The 12,090-nt window shown below is 40.7% G+C and overlaps 1 pseudogene; it reads right to left on the bottom strand.

Moving 5' to 3' along the window:
* Nucleotides 1-303: 303 nt before the first annotated feature.
* Nucleotides 304-11,670, bottom strand: LOC110541386 (flavin reductase (NADPH)-like; annotated as a pseudogene).
* Nucleotides 11,671-12,090: the final 420 nt, after the last annotated feature.

The raw sequence follows: 12,090 nt of genomic DNA on the forward strand, positions 1-12,090 counted from the left end.
TTGTCAAAAATCAAGTTTCCATAGGTGTGTGAATTTACTTCTTGTTCTTCAATTTGATTTTATTTTTCAACCAGTATGTTTCAATGCCAGTACCATGCAATTTTTATTACTATTGCTCTGTAGTACAACTTGAAATCAAGGATGGTGATACCTTTAGAAGTTTTTTATGTTTATTTATTCATCTATATATCTATTTATTTATTAGATTTTTCTGAAAAAATTTGAAGCTCTTGGCTAAAAATTTGTTGAATCTTCTATGTGCATTATTTCTCAGGATGCCAACACCCGACCAGGGACAGGGCTCTAGTCACACTGGCGGGAGGGGTAGGTGGTGTGTCCATCATAGTCATTGGTGGTGAAGCAGCAGAGCATAAAGTGGCCAGGTCATGCTTGGATATGATCCTCAAGTCCTTCATCCATCCAGAGTCGTTGTGTAGTCCCTGGTTAGTGTCTGGTCCTCTGTGTGTGTGTGTGTGGGGCAGGGGCATCACAACCACATACTTTAGGTATGATTCCTGCAGCACCTTCTGCATTTGGATGTGCTCATCTCACGCCCTGCAGGGGTGAGGGCACCTTGGTTGTGTCCCATAGTAGGAAGGCAGAGGTGCAGGCCACGACCTTGTCCACTTCATGGGCCCTCGACATTACTGCAGTGGGACTGAGGTCATTGCCAGTGCCCAGCAGCACGATGACCTCATCTTGCCCAGCCACAGTCTCATCCACATTGGCCTCCTACCGAACAACTCCCACTACCACGTGGACCAGCTGGGGTTCCTCTGACGGCAACCTGCTGGAGTCTCAAACCAGCATCATCACCTCATAACCTGCTTGCACTGCCTTGTGCCAGCATGGTGAGCCCTACCCTGCCGATGGCACCAAAGATCACTCTCTTCTTTTTCTTTAATATAATTTTTTTATTTATTGCAATATATACACTTTGAATCCCAGCTGTAGGACCATCCTCATCCCCTCCCAACCCCACTGTCTCTCCCTTCCTAATCTCCTCCTATGCCCCTTCCCCAGTCCACTGATAGTAGTTCCTCCTCCCCTTCCATCTGACCCTAGCCTACCAGGTTTCATTAGGACCGTCTTTCATACTCTTCACCTCAGGGAGAGGTGATCAAAGAGCCAGCCACTGAGTTCATGTCAGAGACAGTCCCTGTTTCCCTTACTATGCAGCCCATTTGGAGACTGAGCTGCCACAGGCTACCTCTGTGCAGGTGGGCTTATGTTATCTCCATGAATGGCCCTTGGTTGGCGTATCAGTGTCAGAAAAGACCACTGTGCCCTGATTTTTTGGTTCTGTTGCTCTCCTTGTGGCGCTTCAGGCTCTTCCAGATCTTTATATCTCCCCCTTCTTTCATAAAATTGAGAATTAAGATATTATCTTGCCCGGGGCGGGGGGCAAGATGGTGGCGCCAGGAAAACACTGCTTCTGAGGAGCAGGACAACATTTTCTGTACAACGACCAAGAGACAGAACTCTGGGCCCTAAAACAACAGCAATCGTGTTTCCCAGGTGAGGGAAACCCAGGTGAGACGAAACCCCCACGGCGTGGGAATCTGTTGGGTCCACTCTCTGGCCACCCAGCCAGAACCTGTAAGAGAACTAGGTCCCCAGACCAGAGCCACAGGCCTTTGTGTCCCTATCACCTTCCCAGGCTGAACGGTGGGCACAAAAACACCAGAGAGTGGGAGTCCCTGTCTCAAGAAAAACCTACAGGGAAGGAAGGCAGTGGGACTGGCCATGGGTCCCCCAGTCTTTACCTGGAAAAAGTCTCGCAGACCAACTGGTACATCACTGAACTGGGCTTAAGCTGTGAGCATGGAGAGTTGCTGCGCCCCCAGCTCTCCATCACAGACAGAGCTGTGCGCCCCAGGGCAACAGAGACTGGGAGTCCCTTTCAGGAGTAAACACCACAGAGCAGGAAGGAAAGGGGGACCCGAATTAGGACATCCAGTATATCCCTGGGAAAGGTCCAGCAGACTGGCCCAACCCAGGGACCTGTTGTGTACCAGATAGCCTGCTGTTACCAAGATAGCCTGTGCACCAGATAGCCTGCTGTCACCCACCACAGATTACTGCTTGGGTACTGGGGCACAGAGCCCCAACCAAAGATTTACAAAAGTCCAGGATCCCCGAGATCAACCCCCAGATACTGCTCCAAGGGGCAACCAGTTATCCCTAACAAAACCGACCAAACCACGGGACACACAGGTTACAGCAGCTGATCACTAAATTTACAGCAAGAAACCCAGAAGGAGGGCAGCTATCCCCAGGACATCTCCTGGTGAGAGGAGAGCCCTCTTGACTAATCAGGACCACAGTTACCACCCAGGTCTCTATGCCTGAGGTGAGCTGTAGCAACTCCTGAAAAACACTGGCCATCCAGTGACTATACCCAAAAAGCTGAGAAGGCTTCCTTCAGGAAAAACCATCTTCCTGCCAAAGGGATTCTCTCCACTAAAAGAGTCCAGGAACAACCGGAAACTAACTTCAAACAACTAAGATAGCCCAATGGGTAGAGGACAGCGTAAAAGTTCAACCAACAAAAGCCAGAGCAATATGGCATATCCAGAACCCAGTTATCCATGGGCAAATAGCCCTAGACACCCCAGCATAATTGAAATTCAAGGAGATGACCTAACATCTATGCTCATGAAGAAGATAACAGAGGAAACAAATAAAATATGAAAAGAAATAGAGGAAGCTGCAGCCAAACAGTCTGTGGCCTTTAGAGAGGAAATGCTTAAATCACTGAATGAAATAAAGGAAACAGTGGACTGTTCAAACAAACAGCTGAAGGAATTGACGGAAAAACATGAAAATACAGTCAGACAGGTGAAGGAAACCAACAAAACAGCTCAAGACCTGAAGACAGATTTGGAAAAATTAAAAAAAAAAAAAAAACACAAGTGGAAGAAATTGTGGAGAGAAAGAACTTAGGGAAGAAAGCAGGAACTACACAGGTTAGCATAACCAATAGGCTACAAGAAATGGAAGAAAAAATCTCAGGTGTGGAAGATACAATGGAAGAAATAGATGTATCTGTCAAAGAAAATGTTAAATCTAAAAAATTCCTGACACAGACCATCCAAGAAATTCAAGACAACATAAAAAGACAAAACCTAAGAATAATAGGAATAGAGGAAAAAGAAGATTCCCTGCACCAAGGCCCAGAAAATATTTTCAACAAAATCATTGAAGAAAATTTCCCCAACTTAAAGGAGAGGCCAATAAGAATACAATAGGCCCATAGAACACCCAATAAATTAGACCAGAAAAGAAAATCTTTCCGCCACATAATAATCAAAACCGTAAGTATACAGAACAAAGAAAAAATACTAAAAGCTGCAAGAGAAAAAGGCCAACATATAATGGCAAACCCATTAGAATCACACCTGACTTTTAAAACAGAGACTATGAAAGCCAGAAGGGCCTGGACGGATATCATGCAGACCCTAAGAGAACACAGATGTCAGCCCAGGCTACTATACCCAGCAAAACTCTCAGTCCTCATAGACAGAGAAAACAAGATATTCAATGACAAAAACAAATTTCAACAATACCTACAAACAAATCCAGCATTACAGAAGACACTAGAAGAGAAAATACAACCCAAGAAAACTAGCTACATTCAAGAAAACACAGGAAATAAATAACCCCACTACAGTAAAACAAAAAGCAACCAAGCACACAACCTTATGACCACAGCCAACATCAAAGTCAAAGGATCTAACAGCCACTGGTCATTAATCTCTCTCAATATGAATGGACTTAATTCTCCAATAAAAAGACACAGACTAACAGAATGGACGTGTAAACAAAACCCAGCAATCTGTTGTATACAAGAAACACACCTAAGTCACAAAGATGGACTCCCTAGATGCTGAAAAAGCATTTGACAAAATCCAACATCCATTCATGTTTAAAGTATTGGAGAGATCAGGGATACAAGGCACATATTTAAACATAGTAAAGGCGATATACAGCAAGCCTATAGCCAACATCAAACTGAACGCAAAGAAACTTAAAGCAATCCCACTGAACTCAGGGACAAGACAAGGCTGCCCACTCTCTCCATATCTCTTCAACATAGTTCTGGAAGTCCTTGCTAGAGCAATAAGACAGTTGAAGGAGATCAAGGGGATACAAATTGGAAAGGAAGAAGTCAAATTATCACTATTTGCAGATGATATGATAGTATACGTGAGTGACCCCAAAAACTCTACCAGGGAACTCCTACAGCTGATAAACACCTTCAGCAAAGTGGCCGGATACAAAATTAACTCAAAAAAATCAGTAGACCTCCTATATACAAAAGACAAAAGGGCTGAGAAAGAAATTAGGGAAACAACACCCTTCACAATAGCCACAAATGACATGAGGTACCTCGGAGTAACCCTAACCAAGGAAGTCAAAGACTTGTATGAAAAAACATTTCAAGTCTCTGAAGAGAGAATAAGAAGAAGACATCAGAAGATGGAAAGATCTCCCATGCTCATGGCTTGGCAGGATTAACATAGTAAAAATGGCCATCTTACCAAAAGCAATCTACAGATTTAATGCAATTCCCATCAAATTGCTAACAGAATTCTTTACAGACCTGGAAAGAAAAATTCTCAACTTCATATGGAATAACAAGAAACCCAGAATTGCTAAAACAATCCTCTACAATAAAAGATCTTCTGGAGATAACTCCATCCCTGATCTTAAGTTGAACTATAGAGCAACAGTTTTAAAAACTGCATGGTACTGGCATAGAAACAGAATGGTGGATCAATGGAACCGATCTGAGGACCCAGAAATAAACCCACACACTTATGGACCCCTGATCTTTGACAAAGACGCCAAAACCATACAATGGAAAAAAGATAGCATCTTCAACAAATGGTGCTGGTCCAATTGGATGTCTACATGTAGAAAAATAAAAATAGATCCATACTTATCACCCTGCACAAAACTGAAGTCCAAGTGGATCAAAGACCTCAACATAAAACCAGACACATTAAATCGGCTAGAAAAAAAAGTGGGGAATACCCTAGAACTCATTGGTACAGGATAAAACTTCCTGAACAGAACACCAACAGCACAGGCTCTAAGAGCAACAGTCAATAAATGGGACCTCATGAAACTGAAAAGCTTCTGCAAAGCAAAGGACACCGTCATCAAAACAAAGCAACTGCCTACAGATTGGGAAAGAATCTTCACCAACCCTTTATCTGATAGAGGACTCATATCCAGTATATATAAAGAACTAAAGAAGCTGAAAAGCAGCAAACCAAGTAATCCACTTAAAAAATGGGGAACAGAGCTAAACAGAGAATTCTCTGTAGAGGAATATCGAATGAGAGAGAAGCACTTAAAGAAATGCTCAACCTCATTAGCCATTAGGGAAATGCAAATCAAAACAGCCCTGAGATTTCACCTTACACCCATGAGAATGGCCAAGATCAAAACCTCAAGTGACAACACATGCTGGAGAGGTTGTGGAGAAAGGGAACCCTTCTCCACTGCTGGTGGGAATGTAAACTTGTACAACTACTCTGGAAATCAATCTGGCGCGTTCTCAGACAACTAGGAATAGTGCTTCCCCAAGATCCAGCCATACCACTCCTGGGCATATATCCAAAAGAGGCTCAAGTACACAAAAAGGACATTTGCTCAACCATGTTTGTAGCAGCTTTATTTGTAATAGCCAGAAGCTGGAAACAACCCAGATGCCTCTCACCTGAAGAATGGATGCAGAAACTGTGGTACATCTATACAATGAAATATTACTCCACAATGAAAAATAAGGAAACCATGAAATTTGCAGGTAAATGGTGGGACCTGGAACGGATCACCCTGAGTGAGTTGTCCCAGAAGCAAAAAGACACACCCAGTATATACTCACTCATATAGACATACAACATAATACAAACCCACTAAAATCTGTGCATCTAAAGAAACTAAGCAAGAGAGAGGACCCTAACTAAAACGGTCAATCCTCATCCTGAAAGGCAAAGAGGATGGACATCAGAAGAAGAAGAAAACAGGAAACAACCTAGGAACGTTCTACAGAGGGTTTCTGAAAGCCAGAAGAAGAAAACAGGAAACAAAGTAGGAACCTACCACAGAGGGCCTCTGAAAGCCTCTGCCCTACAGACTATCAAAGCAGATGCTGAGCCTGATGGCCAACTGTTGGGCAGAGTGAATGGAATTTTATGTAAGAAGTGGGAAATAGTAAGAGTTGGAGAGGACAGGGTCTCCACAAGGAGAGCAACAGAACAAGAAAATCTGAACACAGGGAACTTCCCAGAGACTCATACTCCAACCAAGGACTATTCATGGAGATAACCTAGGACCCCTGCACAGATGTAGCCCATGGCAGTTCAGTGTCCAAGTTGCCTACATAGTAATGGGAAGTGGGACTGCCTCTGACATAATCTAATTGGCTTGCTCTTTGATCACCTCCCCCTGAGGGGGGAGCAGCCTTACCAGGCCACAGTAGGGGAGAATGAAGCCACCATTGATGTGAACTGATAGACTAAGATCAGAAAGGAGAGGAGAACCTCCCCTATCATTGGACTTGGGGAGTGGCATGCATTCAGAAAGGGGAGGGAAGGTGGGATCAGGAGGCGAGGAGGGAGGGGCTTATGGGGGGATACAAAATGAATAAAGTGTAATTAACAAATAAAAAGAAAAAAGAAAAAAAAAAAGAAACCCAGAAACAGGGAAGCTGTCTCCAAGACTTCTCCAGGTGAGAGGAGAGCCCTCTCGACTAACAAGGACCACAGTTACCACTCAGGTCTCTATGCCTGAGGTGAGTTGTGACAACTGAAAAACACCAGCCATACAGTGACTATACCCAAAAAGCTGAGGAGGCTTCCTTCAGGAAAAACCATGTTCTTGCCAAGGGGATTCTCTCTACCACAGGATTCCAGGAACCACCAGAAACTTACTCTAAACACCTACAATAGCCCAATGGGTAGAGGCCAGCATAAAAGCTCCACCAACAAAAGACAGAGCAATATGGCCTCTCCAGAACCCAGTTATCCAGGGGCAAGTAGCCCTGGGCAACTCAGCATAAATGAAATTCAAGAAGATGACAATGCTGCCCACTGTCTCCATATCTCTTTAACATAGTTCTGGAAGTTTTTGCTAGAGCAATAAGACAGTTGAAGGTGATCAAGGGGATACAAATGAGAAAGGAAGAAGTCAAATTATCACTATTTGCAGATGATATGATAGTATACCTGAGTGATCCCAAAAATTCTACCAGGGAACTCCTACAGCTGATAAACACCTTCAGCAAAGTGGCCGGATACAAAATTAACTCCAAAAAAGCAGTAGCCCTCCTGTATACAAAAGACAAAAGGGCTGAGAAAGAAATTAGGGAAACAACACCCTTCACAATAGCCACAAATGACATAAAGAACCTTGGTGTGACTCTAACAGAGCAAGTCAAAGACTTGTATGAAAAAACCTTAAAGTTTCTGAAGAAAGAAACAGAAGAAGATATTAAAAGATGGAAAGATCTCCCATGCGCATAGATTGGTAGAATTAACATAGTAAAAATGGCCATCCTGCCAAAAGCAATCTACAGTTTCAATGAAATTCCCATCAAATTACCAACACAATTCTTTACAGACCTGGAAAGAAAAATTCTCAACTTCATATGGAATAACAAGAAACCCAGAATTGCTAAAACAATTCTCTACAATAAAAAAATCTTCTAGAGGTATCTCCATCCCTGATCTTAAGCTGTATTATAGAGAAACAGTAATAAAAACTGCATGGTACTGGCTTAGAAACAGAATGGTGGATCAATAGAACTGAACAGAAGCCCCAGAAATAAACCCACAAACTTATAGACACCTGAGCTTCGACACAGATGCCAAAATCATACAATGGAAAAAAGATAGCATCTTCAATAAATTGTGCTGGTCTAACTGGATGTCTACATGTAGAAAACTGCAAATAGATCCATACTTATCACCGTGCACATAACTAAAGTTCAAGTGGATCAAAGACCTCAACATAAAACCCGACACATTAAGGAGGTTAGAAGAAAAAGTGGGAAGACCATAGAACTCATTGGTACAGGAGACAACTTCCTGAACAGAACACCAATGGCACTAGCTCTAAGAGCAACAATCAATAAATGAGACCTCATGAAACTGAAAAGCTTCTGTAAAGCAAAGGACACCATCATCAAAACAAAATGACTGCCTACAGATTGGGAAAGAATCTTCACCAACCCTTTATCTGACAGAGGGCTAATACACAGTATATATAAAGAACTAAAGAAGCTGAAAAGTAGCAAACCAAGTAATCCAATTAAAAAAAAATGGGAAACAAGAGCTAAACAGAGAACTCTCTGTAGAGGAATATAGAATGGGAGAGAAACACTTAAAGAAATGCTCAATGTCATTATCCATTAGGGAAATGCAAATCAAAATGACCCTGAGTTTTCACTTTACACCCATCAGGATAGCCAAGATGAAAAACTCGAGTGACAACACATGCTGGAGAGGCTGTGGGATGAGAAATTGTGGTACATCTACACTATGGAGTATTACTGTGCAATTAAAAGTAAGGAAATCATGAAAATTTGCAGGTAAATGGTGGGACCTGGAAAGGATCATCCTGAGTGAGCTGTCCCAGAAGCAGAAAGACACACCCAGTATATACTCACTCATATAGACATGTAATATAGGATAAAACTCCTAAAATCTATACATCTAAAGAAACTAATCAAGAGAGAGGACCCTGACCAAAATGTTCAATCCCCATTGTGAAAGGCAAAAAGGATGGACATCAGAAGAAGAAAATAAGAAACAAGCTAGGAACCTGCCACAGAGGGCCTCTGAAAGGCTCTGCCCTGCAAACTATCAAAGCACATGCTGATAATTTCTCCTTAGATAGTGTGTATAGCATTATCTCTCAGTATGAATGCTATCTCTCAGTAGGAAAGCTCCTACTTGAGTACCAGTTGTGTTTTCCCATTTGTGCTAAAATCAATCATGTGGTACGTTCAGCAATAGGGCCTTACCATCCAACGTGTGGAGCGTAACTAACAGCATTGGCAGCAGTCTATAATGTTTTGTGGGTCTTTGGGCCCCTTGAGTCAGTGACTCTAAAAGATTTAGTCCAGTGCTGGTACTAGGGGTTTTATTTGGTAGTGTATGCTTTCTAGTTGAGGTGTTTTCTCCCCCTGTTATATGGTGACTCCATTTACCTTGCTTTCTATGTATGAATTTTAGAAAGCTTGCAGAGTAGTAGGTTTTTACATGGCTTTCAAATGGCCTTAGTGTTAGTCATACTTACCCTTACTCTCTTCTCTGTCCTGTCTTCCCATCCAATACCTACTCTCTTTAATCCCCCTGTTCTAATGTTCTCAATATACCGTTCTAACACTGTGTTCTAGATCTGCCTTCCTTGAAAGATCTCCTCTTCCCCAGCTTGCATATAGTTGCTCAAACCTCCTTGGTTTTCTAAAGAAATACATATATCTAATGTATAAAAGACAATATTAAAAAAATGAGAGAAAACATTCAATGTCTGCCCTTTTGGGTCTGTGTTACCTCATTCAAGTTTTTAACTCCATTAATTTACTCACAGATTTCATAATTTCACCATTCTTAATAGTTGAATAATATTCCATGTGTAAATGTACCATATTCGTTAGTGGATGGACATTTAGGCTGTATCCAATTGTGAATAGGATGGTGATAAACATGGATGGTCAGATATCTCTATAAAAAGATGTAGAGTACTTTGAATATATATACCCAAGAGTCATATATTTGGATCTTGTAGCAGACCTATTTTCAGCTTATGAAAAATGTTCTCTCCTTGTTTTTATTGTGGCTCTACCTGTTTGGACTATCATCAGCAATGAATAAGTGTTCTCTTTATCTACATCCTTGCCAGCATGTCCTGTCCTTTGTTTTGTTGATGCTGGTCTTTCTGACTGAGGTAAGAGGAAATGTCAAAGTAATTTCAATTTTTGTTGCCCTGATGGCTAAGAATTTTGAAATTTTTAAATGATTGTTATCCATTTGTCTTTTATCTTTTGTTTTTGCTGTGCTTTTTTTCCATGAATATAAGATTTAATATTAAATATCTTTATTTTTTAATTTTTTATATTAATTACAGTTTATTTACTTTGTATCCCAGCTGTAGCCCCCTCCGGCTTCCCTCCCAATCCCACCCTCTTTCTCTCATCTCCTCCCTGCCCTTGTCTAAGTCCACTGATAAGGGAGGTCCTCTTCCCCTTCCATCTGACCCTAGCTTATCAGGTCTCACTAAGATTGGCTGCAGTGTCCTCCTCTGTGGCCTAGCTAGGCTGCTCCTACGGGGGGTGGGGATGTCAATTCTTGATGTTCAGGTTTTTTGAGTTCTTTGAATATTCTACCAGAAGTATTAATTGGCCAAGATATTTTTTTCCATTCTTTTGGTTACATCTTTGGTTGAATCTTGATGTTATTTGTTGTTCAGAAGCCTTTTAATTTCTGAGGTGCCATTTATTAATTTTTGGTCTTACTGCCCGAGTTATGGAAATCCTTTTTAGAAAGTAATTTCCTATGACAATGAATTAATAAATATTCCATACTTTCTCTTCTATAATATCAAGTACATTAGGTTTTGTGTTGAGGTGATGGATAATCTTTTTGTTTTGTTCTTGTATTCAGTTAACAAGTATTGTATTGATAATTTTTGCATCTATGTTCATGAGAGAAATTGTTCTATAATTTTCCATTTATATTTAATCCTTGTGTGGTTTTTATTAATGTAATACTGGCCCAATATACACTGGACAAAAATATGGTATCTCTTAAAAAATGGTGCTAGTCAAACTGGAGAACTTCCTGTAGAAGAATGAAACTAAATCCTTATATCTCATACTACAGAAGGCTAAACTCCAAATGGGTCAATAACCTTAACATAAGGTCTGATAACCTGAATATGACAAAGGAGAAATTAAGTCATCACATTTTTTTCTCTTTTTTCTCCCTCACAGGAATGGACTTTCTAGGCTCTACTTTGATTGACCAAGTTTCAAGACTAACAAATGCCATATGAGATTTCACCAAATTAAAAAGTTTTTATATAGTCAAGGACACTACCACTTGAGTAAAGTGGCAGCCTGAAGAATTAGAAAAAATTATCAGCTATACATCTGATGATACATTATAACCTAGAATACACAAAAACTACAAAAAAAACTGAACACTAAGAAAACAAACAACCTAATTAAAAAAAAAAAACAAAAAAATGAGGACATGGAACCAAATAGAGAATTTTCAAAGGATGAAACACAATTGGTTGAGAAACATTTTAAAAAGTAGTCAACATCCTTAGCCATTTGGCAAATGGAAATGAAAACCGCTTTGAGATTTCATCTAATCCCAGTAAGAATGGCTATGATTAGCAAGCATACGAACACAAAGCAAACAAACAAACAAACAAAATGACAAATCGTGTTGCTTTGGCTGTAGGGAAAAGAGAAGATACATGCATTACTTGTGGGAGTGCAAACGGGTGCAGGGATTATAGAAATCAGTGTGGAGATTCCTGAAATACCTAGGTAAAGATTTACCATACAATCCAGCTGTAGTCCATGGGAATATGCTTAAAGGACTCTTTACCATACGACAGAGAATTCGGTTTGTCCACGTTCATTGCTATTCCATTCACCACATCCAGAAAATGGAATCAGCCTAGATGTCCACAAACAGATTAATGAATAGCAAAGATATGATATATTTACTCCGTAGAATATTATTCAGTTGTTAAGAAAAGGGACATCATGAAATTCATAAATGAATGATTGAAATGCAAAGGCTGTAATGAGTGAGGTAACCTAGACCCAGAAAACAAACAATGCATATTTTTTTCACATGTGGATGTTAGTACTAAATAGATATGTGTGTTGAATTTGGAATATGAATAGAGGTTAGGAGACTGATAAAGGGCAGTGAGGGAGAGGGTTCTTTTAAGGGACATATGATTAAATACAGCGAATTAAAGCAGGAAGAGAATAACATATTAAGAGTTAAATTGGGCAGGGAATGAGAGGCCACATGGAAAAAAAATCACTAA

This window comes from Meriones unguiculatus, chromosome 18, assembly GCF_030254825.1.
Source record: "Meriones unguiculatus strain TT.TT164.6M chromosome 18, Bangor_MerUng_6.1, whole genome shotgun sequence".
In the NCBI taxonomy this organism is placed as follows: Eukaryota; Metazoa; Chordata; class Mammalia; order Rodentia; family Muridae; genus Meriones; species Meriones unguiculatus.